A 12,719-nucleotide genomic window follows, 5' to 3' on the forward strand; every position below is an offset into this window, starting at 1 on the left:
ATACAAGGCTTTCACTTTGAAATTGTCTATTACTTATTTTTTTAACCCCTTACCTTCCATCTTGGAATCAATTCTGTGTATTGGTTCCAAGGCAGAAGAGTGGTGAGGGCTAGGTAATGGGGGTTAAATGATTTGCCCAGGGTCACACAGCTGGGAAGTGTCTGAGGGCAGATTTGAACCTAGGAACTCCCGTCTCTAGGCCTGGCTCTCCATCCACTGAGCTACCCAGCTGCTCCAAAAATTGTCTATTAATTTATGTAACATAGAGCCTTAAACAAAGAAATATGTGCTTGAGAAGACCTAGTCACAAACATAGAAATTTATTTCTCCCAAATGTGAGAGGCATAATTCTCTCCTACACTACCTCCGTCTCTTGCTCTCAAAGGGGCTAGGTTTTCAGGTTAGTTTAATTCCGTTAGAAGAAAGTCCCAGGTACAAGTCAATCTGTTGTGGCTTTGAGATCCCAATACCATGACCTCTCAGGGCTTCCATGACACTTTGTCTCCTTATATAATTCAAATTGCAATCCTGGCTGCAAGGTCACCATGACTTGAACTCCCATCTGTGGGTCTCATGTCAGTCTCCAGAAACAGAACAAATGGGGATGAATACCTAAGAAGAGAAACAAAATGTTCAGGCCTGTTTCTCTGCCAGAAACAAAATGAAGTAAGCAGGGAAGGATTTTCCTTTCTTTCTCATTTTAAAAATCAGAATGTCGTTCAGGTCAAGATGGTGGATTAGAGAAAGCTAAAATTCAGATTTCCGGAAACCCTTCCATACCGAACTCAAACTACATGCTCCTAAGGCACCAAAATTCAAAACGAACAACAGCATAGACCCCGAGAATCCTCCTCCTGGACCTGGACCTGGATCAAAAGGTACGGCCCCCTCAAAAGCCAGAACCCGAGACCACTCGTGCCTAAGGGGTAGGCAGAAGAAAGGTCCCAGGACCCATCCCCCCAACCCAGAGCTCTGAGTCCGAGGCAGGAGAGGAAACCTCAGAGCCTCAGGGCTGGCTATCCTGAAGGCCTCTTCCTGAAAACAACCTGACCCAGTCACGGGGGCACCCAGACAGTAGGGAAACAGAGAGAGATGGGGGAGCCTGCAGCCCCCTGGCTGGATCCTTCCATCCAAGTCTCACAGAAGGTCCCTGCCTCAAAGCATACTCAGATCAACACAGAGAAAGTTAATCTTATCAGGAGCCCTTGGAGCTCCGGGAAGCCGCGGCCCCTCCCCCCTCAGAGTGCTGGCTCTCCTGGCTGGCTAAGGCACAGAAACAAACACCCCAAGGAAAGGGCCAAGCCAGGCTCAGAGTGTGGAAGTAAGGCAAAGGAGAAGCATTGGGAGGGAACTGAGGAAGGCAGTAACACAGAAACACCAGCAATTCCTGGCTTCCCCAGGAAGACAGAATAACAACTGCATAGAACAGACAATCTGCCTAGGGCTAAAACCTCTGAACATCAGACAGAGATAAGAAAAGCTAATCCTCCCCACTCAGATAGAGATGGCAAACTCCACAGAAGCACAAAAGCCCCAAAATTCCAAGAAAAAAAAGAAGGGGGCAACTTTGGACACATTTTATGGAGCAAAAATACAAAATACAGAGGATATAGAAGAGGAAACACAAGCAAATGCTCCGAAACCTTCCAAAGGAAATGGAAACTCTCCACAAACCCATGAAGAATTTGAATCGGAAACGATCAAAAAGATGGAAGCCCTCAGGAAGGAAAAGTGGGAAATAATGCAAAAGAAATTCACGCACCTACAAAACCAGTTTGACCAAAGTGAAAAGGAAAACCAGGCTCTAAAAGTCAGAATCAGGCAACTTGAAGACAACGAGTAAGAATTAATAAAGCAAAGCCAAAAGACCAAGAAATTAGAAGAGAACATAAAATATCTCACTGACAAGGTGACAGACTTGGAAAATAGAGGAAGAAGAGATAATTTAAGAATAATTGGACTTCCAGAAAAGTCAGAAATAAACAGCAAACTCAACATCATGATACAAGATATAATCAAAGAAAATTGCCCAGAGATTCTAGAACAAGGGGGCAATACAGCCACTGACAGAGCTCACAGAACACTCTCTACACTAAATCTCCAAAAGACAACTCCCAGGAATGTAATTGCCAAATTCCAAAGCTCTCAAACAAAAGAAAAAACCCTACAGGAAGCCAGAAAAAGACAATTTAGATATAAAGGAATGCCAATCAGGGTCACACAGGACCTTGCAAGTTCCACTCTGAATGACCATAAGGCATGGAACATGATTTTCAGAAAGGCAAGAGAGCTGGGTCTTCAACCAAGAATCAGCTATCCAGCAAAACTGACTATATACTTCCAAGGGAAAGTATGGGCATTCAACAAAATAGAAGATTTCCAAGTTTTTGCAAAGAAAAGAGCAGAGCTCTGTGGAAAATTCGATATCGAAAATCAAAGAGCAAGGAATACCTGAAAAGGTAAATATGAAGGAAAGGGAAAAGGAGAAAATGTTATCTTTTTCTTTTACTCAAACTCTCTTCTATAAGGACTACATTTATATCAATCTATGTATACTAACATGTGGGGAAAATGTAATGTGTAAATAGGGGTAAAGAAAGACCAAATAGAATAATCTTTATCACACAAAGATTCACATGGGAAGGGGAGGGGAAGGAAGCTCCTATAAGAAGGAGAGGAAGAGAGTTTTTACTTAAACCTTACTCTCAGGGAAATCAACTCTGAGAGGGAAGAACATCCAGATCCATTGGGATCTTGAATTCTATCTTACCCAACAAGGGAAGGGAGAAGGGAAAACCAAGGGGGACAGGGGGAGAGGGAACACAAAAAAGGGAGGGAAGAAGAGGGGGGAGGGGGAGGGAACAAAAAGGGAGGGACTAGAAAGGGAAACATATCAAGGGAGGGGACAAGGGGGACGGATTCAAAGTAAATCACTGGATTAAAAGGTAGAGCTGAAGAAGAAAGGTTAGAATTAGGGAAGGCTATCAAAATGCCAGAGAATTCACAAGTCACAATCATAACTTTGAACGTGAATGGGATGAACTCACCCATAAAACGTAGATGAATAGCAGAATGGATTAGAATCCAAAACCCTACCATATGTTGTCTTCAAGAAACACACATGAGGTGGGTAGACACTCACAAGGTCAGAATTAAAGGATGGAGTAAGACCTTCTGGGCCTCAACTGACAGAAAGAAGTCAGGAGTGGTAATCATGATATCTGATAAAGCCAAAGCAAAAATAGGCCTGATCAAAAGGGATAGGGAAGGTAATTATATTCTGTTAAAAGGGACTTTAGATAATGTGGAAATATCATTAATCAACATGTATGCACCAAATAATATAGCACCCAAATTTCTAATGGAGAAACTAGGAGAATTGAAGGAAGAAGTAGACAGTAAAACCATATTAGTGGGAGACTTAAACCAACCATTATCAAATTTAGATAAATCAAATAAAAAAATAAATAAGAAAGAGGTAAAAGAAATGAATGAAATCTTAGAAAAATTAGAATTAATAGACATATGTAGAAAAATAAATAGGGATAAAAAGGAATACACCTTCTTTTCAGCACCACATAGCACATTCACAAAGATTGACCATACATTAGGTCACAGAAACATGGCACACAAATGCAGAAAAGCAGAAACAATAAATGCAGCCTTTTCAGATATGATACTCCAAAATCATTTAGTTAGAGGAGAAATCATAGAAACAATTAATAATTTCATTAAGGAAAATGACAATGGTGAGACATCCTTTCAAACCTTTTGGGATGCAGCCAAAGCAGTAATCAGAGGTAAATTCATATCCTTGAGTGCATATGTTAACAAACAAGGGAGAGAAGAGATCAATGAATTGGAAATGCAAATAAAAAAACTCAAAAGCGATCAAATTAAAAACTCCCAGCAGAAAACCAAACTAGAAATCCTAAAAATTAAGGGAAAATTTAATAAAATCAAAAGTGATAGAAATATCAATTTAATAAATAAGACTAGAAGCTGGTACTTTGAAAAAACAAACAAAATAGACAAAGTACTGGTCAATCTAATTAAAAAAGGAAAGAAGAAAAGCAAATTAACAGTATCAAAGACAAAAAGAGGGACATCGCCTCCAATGAAGAGGAAATCAAGGCAATCATTAAAAATTACTTTGCCCAATTATATGGCAATAAATACAGCAATCTAAGCAATATGGATGAATATATACGAAAATACAAACTGCCTAGACTAAAAGAAGAAGAAATAGAATTCTTAAATAATCCCATATCAGAAAATGAAATCCAACAAGCCATCAAAGAACTTCCTAAGAAAAAATCCCCAGGGCCTGATGGATTCACCAGTGAATTCTATCAAACATTCAGAGAACAGTTAACCCCAATACTATACAAACTATTTCACATAATAAGCAAAGAGGGAGTTCTACCAAAATCCTTTTGTGACACAAACATGGTACTGATTCCAAAACCAGGCAGGTCAAAAACAGAGAAAGAAAACTATAGACCAATCTCCCTAATGAATATAGATGCAAAAATCTTTAATAGAATACTAGCAAAAAGACTCCAGCAAGTAATCAGAAGGGTCATCCACCATGATCAAGTAGGATTTATACCAGGGATTCAGTCCTGGCTCAATATTAGGAAAACCATCTACATAACTGACCACACAACAAGCAAACCAACAAGAACCACATGATTATCTCAATAGACGCAGAAAAAGCCTTTGATAAAATACAATACCCATTCATATTAAAAACACTAGAAAGTATAGGAATAGAATGGTCGTTCCTAAAAATAGTAAACAGTATATATCTAAAACCATCAGCTAATATCATCTGCAATGGGGATATAAACTAGATGCATTCCCAATAAGATCTGGAGTGAAACAAGGATGCCCATTATACCTCTACTATTTCACCTTGTACTAGAAACACTAGCAGTAGCAATTAGAGAAGAAAAAGAAATTGAAGGCATCAAAATAGGCAAGGAGGAGACCAAGTTATCACTCTTTGCAGATGACATGATGGTCTACTTAAAGAATCCTAGAGATTCAACCAAAAAGCTAATTGAAATAATCAACAACTTTAGCAAAGTTGCAGGATACAAAATAAACCCACATAAATCATCAGCTTTTCTATCTATCTCCAACAAATCTCAGCAGCAAAAACTAGAAAGAGAAATCCCATTCAAAATCACCTTAGACAAAATAAAATACCTACGAATCTATCTCCCGAGACAAACACAGGAACTATATGAACACAACTACAAAACACTCTCCACACAACTAAAACTAGACTTGAGCAATTGGAAAAACATTAACTGCTCATGGGTAGGACGAGCCAATATAATAAAAATGACCATCCTACCCAAACTTATTTATCTATTTAGTGCCATACCCATTGAACTACCAAAAAATTTCTTTACAGATTTAGAAAAAAAAACATAACACAGTTCATTTGGAATAACAAAAGATCAAGGATATCCAGGGAAATAATGAAAAAAAAAACACAAATGAGGGGGTCCTTGCAGTCCCAGACCTTAAACTATATTACAAAGCAGCAGGCATCAAAACAATTTGGTACTGGCTAAGAAACAGAAAGGAGGATCAGTGGAATAGACTTGGGACAAGCGACCTCAGCAAGACAGTATACGATAAACCCAAAGATCCCAGCTTTTGGGACAAAAATCCACTATTCAATAAAAACTGCTGGGAAAATTGGAAGACAGTGTGGGAGAGACTAGGAATAGATCAACACCTCACACCCTACACCAAGATAAATTCAAAATGGGTGAGTGACTTAAACATAAAGAAGGAAACCATAAGTAAATTGGATAAACACAGAATAGTATACATGTCAGATCTTTGGGAGGAGAAAGACTTTAAAACCAAGCAAGACATAGAAAGAGTCACAAAATGTAAAATAAATAATTTCGACTACATCAAATTAAAAAGCTTTTGTATAAACAAAACCAATGTAACTAAAATCAGAAGGAAAACAACAAATTGGGAAAAAATCTTCATAGAAACCTCTGACAAAGGTTTAATTACTTAAATTTATAAAGAGCTAAATCAATTGTACAAAAAATCAAGCCATTCTCCAATTGATAAATGGGCAAGGGACATGGATAGGCAGTTTCCAGTTAAAAAAATCAAAACTATTAATAAGCACATGAAGAAGTGTTCTAAATCTCTTATAATCAGAGAGATACAAATCAAAACAACTCTGAGGTATCACCTCACAGCCAGCAGATTGGCTAACATGGTAGCAAAGGAAAGTAATGAATGCTGGAGGGGATGTGGCAAAGTAGGGACATTAATTCATTGCTGGTGGAGATGTGAACTGATCCAACCATTCTGGAGGGCAATTTGGAATTATGCCCAAAGGGCGACAAAAGAATATCTACCCTTTGACCCAGCCATAGCACTGCTGGGTCTGTACCCCAAAGAGATAATGGACAAAAAGACCTATACAAAAATATTCATAGCTGCGCTCTTTGTGGTGGCCCAAAACTGGAAAACGAGGGGATGCCCATCAATTGGGGAATGGCTGAGCAAATTGCGGTATATGTTGGTGATGGAATACTATTGTGCTAAAAGGAATAATAAAGTGGAGAAGTTCCATGGAGACTGGAACAACCTCCAGGAAGTGATGCAGAGCGAGAGGAGCAGAACCAGGAGAACATTGTACACAGAGACTAATACACTGTGGTATAATCGAACGTAATGGACTTCTCCATTAGTGGCGGTGTAATGTCCCTGAACAATCTGCAGGGATCTAGGAGAAAAAACACTGTCCACAAGCAAAGGACAAACTGTGGGATTAGGAAAAGCAACTGCTTGACTACAGCGGTTGAGGGGACATGACAGAGGTGAGACTCTAAATGAACACTCTATTGCAAATATTAACAACATGACAATGGGTTCGAATCAAGATCACATGTGATACCCAGTCGAATCACGCGTCGGCTATGGGGGTGTGGGGGGGAAGAAAATGATCTTTGTCTTTAATGAATTTTGCTTGGAAATGATCAAATAAAATATTATAAAAAATCATAATGTCTATGTTTCCAAACGAAAAAAGGGGGGAGGAAGGAAGAGGGGGGGAGGGGAGAGAGAGAGAGATTCACTTGTCCTCAACAGTGTTAAAACCACAAACAGCCAAACAAAAAGGCTACAGAACCCATACAATAAGTGATATAGCAAGCTCTACCTGCTCAAAAGTAGTTATGTTCAAAAGGTCAGCCTGGGGTTATATTTTTTTTCATAATTTTCCCATCCATTTCAGAAGAATTTCTAGGAGACAAAACATTACTTAGAAAAGTCTATTAAATTCTTGAACCTCCACTGGCCTCACATTTGATAAAGCAAACAAGTCTATTATAGCTTGGCATTTCCATTTGTAGGCTTGGAGACAAAAAGGAGAGTGGGTTAAGAATCACCACTATTTCAGTATAATTTATCGCTGAGTTAGTGCCCTATTCAGCCTCATCCTCATAGGTCTGCTATTAGAGAATGCTCTAGGGCAGTAATAGTGAACATTTTAGAGACCGAGTGCCCAAGCTACAACTTTGCAAGTCATGTGAACCACTCCCTTACCCCAGGCAGAGGATGGAGCAAGCCCTCCCATTGGGATTCTGGGAAGAGGGGTGAGTGATATGAAAAATGACCTCATTAGCAGTAGAAAGAGGGAGGAGAGCAGACCCTTCTGTCATGTGTGCCATAGGTGTTCCAACATGGCTCTAGGCTCATATGATACATCTGATATTGTCACATGATTACTTCTTTCCTGTTGAAAGTAATATAAGCTCCTTTGTTTAGCATTTATTCCCTGGAACAATTTCTCACCACTTTCTCATTGCTTTTCCAGCCTGATTTTAGATTATCCCTTTCCCAGCACTCCAAATTGGAATCCATGCCATCTCCAATCTTTTGAGTCCATTCAGACAATCCCAATGCTTCCTTCCTTACCTTTCCTGAATCTTCTCCCCTCACCACTCCCATCCTCCACCTCACACTTATAATATCATCAGTGGAATGATATTTCCAGTATAGAAGCTCACTTTACTAATGCCGTTTTATAACTACTCTGTCCTTTAGTCTTCAAGAGTTGCATGGAGGTGAAGAGGTTGATTATTTAATGAAGCTACATTAGTTAGTTAAATGAAGTTGGCTTCTCTTCAAAGCAGGTCTAGAATTTGAACCATCTCTCCTTTAAAAGATAGTTCTTCATCCACTCCGTCATGTGCCTTTTAAAATAAAAATCCTTTCCATCTTTCAATATACCGCGTTAATGTGTTCTCTTCTCTATCTGCTTTTCTTTCCATCTTTCACCACTTACCTGTGCAGGCTCTTTTATTTCTTATACATATGATGTTTGATCTAAGAAAGTTCACCACAGGTCTCTATTGGCCCCCACTTTACCTTGCAGCACACAAAGTATTCTATATAACAGATGTGATCCTTCTTTCAGAGAATTTTAAACTCACTCAGGGTAAGGATTATTCCTTTCTTAAAGCATTTTTCCTTGATCTTGGAGTTCTAGAATTTGAGAATTCTATCTAATCTAGTTACAATGCCATCAATTTGCATTTTGTGGTTTCTTTTGATGAGGACACTTTTTTTTTTTAAACCCTTACCTTCCCTCTTGGAGTCAATACTGTATATTAGCTCCAAGGCAGAAGAGTGGTAAGGGCTAGGCAATGGGGGTCAAGTGACTTGCCCAGGGTCACACAGCTGGGAAGTGTCTGAGGCCAGATTTGAACCCAGGACCTCCCATTTCTAGGCCTGGCTCTCAATCCACTGAGCTACCCAGATATCCCCGAGGACACCTTTTATGGTCAGGTTCTTTTTTATTATTATTTGCTTATTTTTCAATCTGTTTCTTGACTCTGGAGCTCATATTTGATTTGGGCTCTGTGCAAAGAAAAATCTAGCCCGACCTTCTGACTTTTATGTCCAGTGGCTTTTATGGCTCACTTTGGGAGACTGTAAGATCAGTATTTCCAAGGTGTTTGGAACTGTGAGAATTCCTATCACTGACATCCTGTCTGTATTCTAATATTTGCTCAAGTAGGGTTCAGCTTCCTTTCAACCACAGCTGTTCTAAAGCACCATGAAGATGTTATCTAGAACGAGAAAAAAAGGTAATGGCGTTGTTGAAAGGGACCAAGATACCTAGCTGCTCCCAGGAGCATACTTTCTTAATAAACATTTCTTACAATGAACTGCAGTCCATAAAATAATCAAAATATATTTCCCCACACGGCCCTCGAGGCAGATTCCAAGAATCTCATTTTGGGAGAGAGAGAGTCTCATTTCCAGGATCGAGTTTATATTGTTTGAATTATATTTATTTCTACGTGACAAGCCCAGCTAGCTACAAAGTTATGATTGCTTTTTCCCCAACACCTCCAGGAGGTCTGATATTTCTCAATGTACGTACTCTCCCTCTCTCAGAACTCTAGCTCTTTTTCATCTGCCCCACAATTCCTTTCATCTGCTACCAGACACCGCTGCTGTCCATATCCCTTTTATACATGGCCCTCTCGCATTATAATGGAAGCTTCATGAAGGCAGGGATTGTCTTTCTTCTATTTACGTCCCCAGCACTTATGAAACGCTTGGCATGAAATACTTCTTCACCAAGTTGTGTCCTGCCTATCTACATAACTATGTACGTAGATTTACACATCCATGGTTGTGTGTATGTATTTATCTATCTAGTATTGACCTGTTTTCATCTATCTATTGATCTGGCTGGGCATCGAGGTGCCACAGTAAATAAAAATGCTGGACCTAGAGGCACAGGGATGACCTTTGTGCGTTCAAATTTGGCCTCAGACACTTCTTAGCTGGGTCCCTTTGGGAAAGTCACTTAACTTTGTTCGTCTCAGTTTCTCCTCTGTAGAATGATCTAGAGAAGAAAATGGAAAACCACTCTGGTACCTTTGCCCAGAAAGCTCCAATAGAATCACAAAGAGCTGGACGCGCCTGATATGTCCGAACAATAACAGGCTTTATCAAGTTCTCGTTTTCACACAATCCATTTGTCTATCTGGGGTCTTCCTGTCTTCCTGGGCAGCTGGGGGCACGGCGGATAGAGTGCCAGGCCTGGAATCAGGAAGACACACTTCCTGAAGTCTATCTGGCCTCCCATACTCGCTAGCTGTGTGACTCTGTAAAAGGAGCTGGAGAAGGAAATGGCCAAGCACTCCAGCATTTTTGTCAAGAACACTCCCATTGGGGGCTCAAAGATTTGAATGAGAATGAAAAGTAACTGGACAAATTTGGCCGGCCCTGGGGATGCAAAGAAACACTGTCCTTGGCCACAAGGAGCTCACATTCTAGCAGTGGGGACATCCTATAAGCAACTGGGCACATCCACGATCTCTCCAAAACACAAAAGAAATTGGGACTAGACAAGATCATTCTTGCAGCAGACTGGAGATTCGGATAGTAAAGGAAAGTAGGTATTCTGAGCCAGAGACGAGCATGGAGCACACTCCAGGCATAAAGGGGATCCACGGCAAGAGCCCAGAGAGGGGAAGAGGTGAAGACTCAAGTATGAGGAACAAAAAGTAGGACCGTGTGGCTAGGTCATAGAGTACATAGAGAAGAATGAAATGGAATGTTGAGAAGGTGCAGACAGGTTTGTAATGTAAAAAGGAGAGGACTTTATAATTGAGCCTGAGGTAATAGGGAGCCATTGCAATTCATTGAGCAGTGGTCATTGACATGATCAGAAATACCATTTAGAATGAATAAACTTAGCCACTGATTGGGGAATGGTCTGGAGTGAGGAGAAATTGGAGGCAGAAAGGCTAATTCAGAGGCTCAGGCAATAATCTAAAGAGGAGATCTGAGTGTGAATTGTCAGTAGTTCTGTGGATAAAAAACAAAGACATACAGTCCAAAGAAGATGGGATGGGAGAAATGAAAGATGCTGGCAAATGATTGCATGTGGGGTGAATAAGTGGGCAGACTCAAGGATGACAGAAAAGTCTGAGTCCCTTGAGAGTGGGGAGCAGACTTCCTCTTTGTCCCCAGTACTAAATGCAGAACCTTGTACCCCCCGGGCACCTAAGAAGTGTTGGTGGCATGAATATCCTTAGGCTGTGGTCCTCGGTTCCGCTATTCAGGCTCACTGCTGCCATGTTGACTCGAGTCAGGACTTTATTTCAGTCCTTAGGAATTTGAGGACTAGATGCCAATGTCAGATGGATAAAACAGCCCCAGAGAGGTGGAGAGGACCAAAGTCTCTCTTTCCCACTCCAGTACCAGCTGCTGGAACAGTGAGAGGGGCAAAAGGCCTTCCAGCAAATGATTCATGGCTTGGCCCTCGCTTCTCCCCTGCAAGCAGGTGAATGGTTATGCTTTGCCAACGTGAAAGAAAAGGACAGAAATGAAGAAGCGTTCGAGGCCATTCTCCAGTAGCTGTCACCAGTGGAGGAAGGGCAGAAGACAGTTGGTGGTCAGTTATCAATAGAAAAGAATATTTTTTTTGCTTTTGAAAACACCCCTAGAATTAGTAGCTTTGATTTCTCAGAGGACATCCTTGCCCTATGCGTCATTTAAAACCCCTCACCTTCTGCCTTAGAGTGACTATGGTGTATTGGCTCCAAGGCAGAAGAGTGGTAAGGGCTAGGCAATGGGGGTCAAGTGACTTGCCCAGGGTCACACAGCTAGGAAGTGCCTGGGGCCAGATTTACAGATTTGAACCCAGGACCTGTCATCTCTGGAGCTGACTGTCAATCCACCGAGCCACCCTGTTGCACCCCCAGTTGCCCTATGAATTCTTTTAAGCCCTTCCCTTCCATCTTGGAATCAGTACTATGGATTGGTTCCAAGGCAGAAGAGTGGTAAGGGCTGGGCAATGGGGTTCAAGTGACTTGCCCAGGGTCACACAGCTAGGAAGTGGCTGAGGCTAAATTTGAACCTAAGACCTCCTGTCTCTAGGCCTGGCTCTCAATCCCCTGAGCCACCCAGCTGCCCCTTGTTGCCCTATGCATTTTAAAAGGAAGGATTTGCAAATAGAACATAAAAGTCTAATAGGAGATGTAGATGGTAACCACAGCCCTCTCCCGCTGGGAACTGGGGTCCATTCCCTGATCCCCGAACCAGCTCACGGAATAAGCAGTCTTTCAGGGGAGCCACTATTTTCCTTTTCCTCTGACCCAAGTTTGTGATCCTAAGAAGGGAAGAAGAGCCCGTGTTTGCAAGCGATTCCTTGTTCCTGGGAGCCCCGTCCTTGCCTCACTCCTGCATTTTCTACCCTCCAGGGGCCCTGGGGACCTCTGGGCCACAGCGGCGCAGCCTGGACTCGACGCTGGGTAAGGGGAGAGCACAATGAACCGGCCTCTGAAGGAGCCGGCCCGGAGCCAGCACACCCCCTTTCCCACTGGCCTGCATGACTCAACATCTCACAGGAGCTCCAGGCCTATTCTTTGGCCGTCTCGGGCCCCCAACGGGCCATTATGAGACCGAACACGGGAGTGACGTCTGTACAATGCTGATGACTGTCACACACTCCAGCCGGCCCGTTTGTCGCCCCGCCGGTTTGCGGCCTTCTCTTGGACGGGGGCCTGCTCAGCTGGCCGGCGCTCAGCATTTTCTGCCCTGGGCTTTGTGGGCTTGGAACAGCCAAAGCTCCCTCCCACCTTCCTTGCATAATTTCCAATTAACATGCTGTGGCTAAAGTGTATTAGCCTGTCAACATGATG

Source organism: Monodelphis domestica, chromosome 8 (assembly GCF_027887165.1).
Source record: "Monodelphis domestica isolate mMonDom1 chromosome 8, mMonDom1.pri, whole genome shotgun sequence".
Classification (NCBI taxonomy): Eukaryota; Metazoa; Chordata; class Mammalia; order Didelphimorphia; family Didelphidae; genus Monodelphis; species Monodelphis domestica.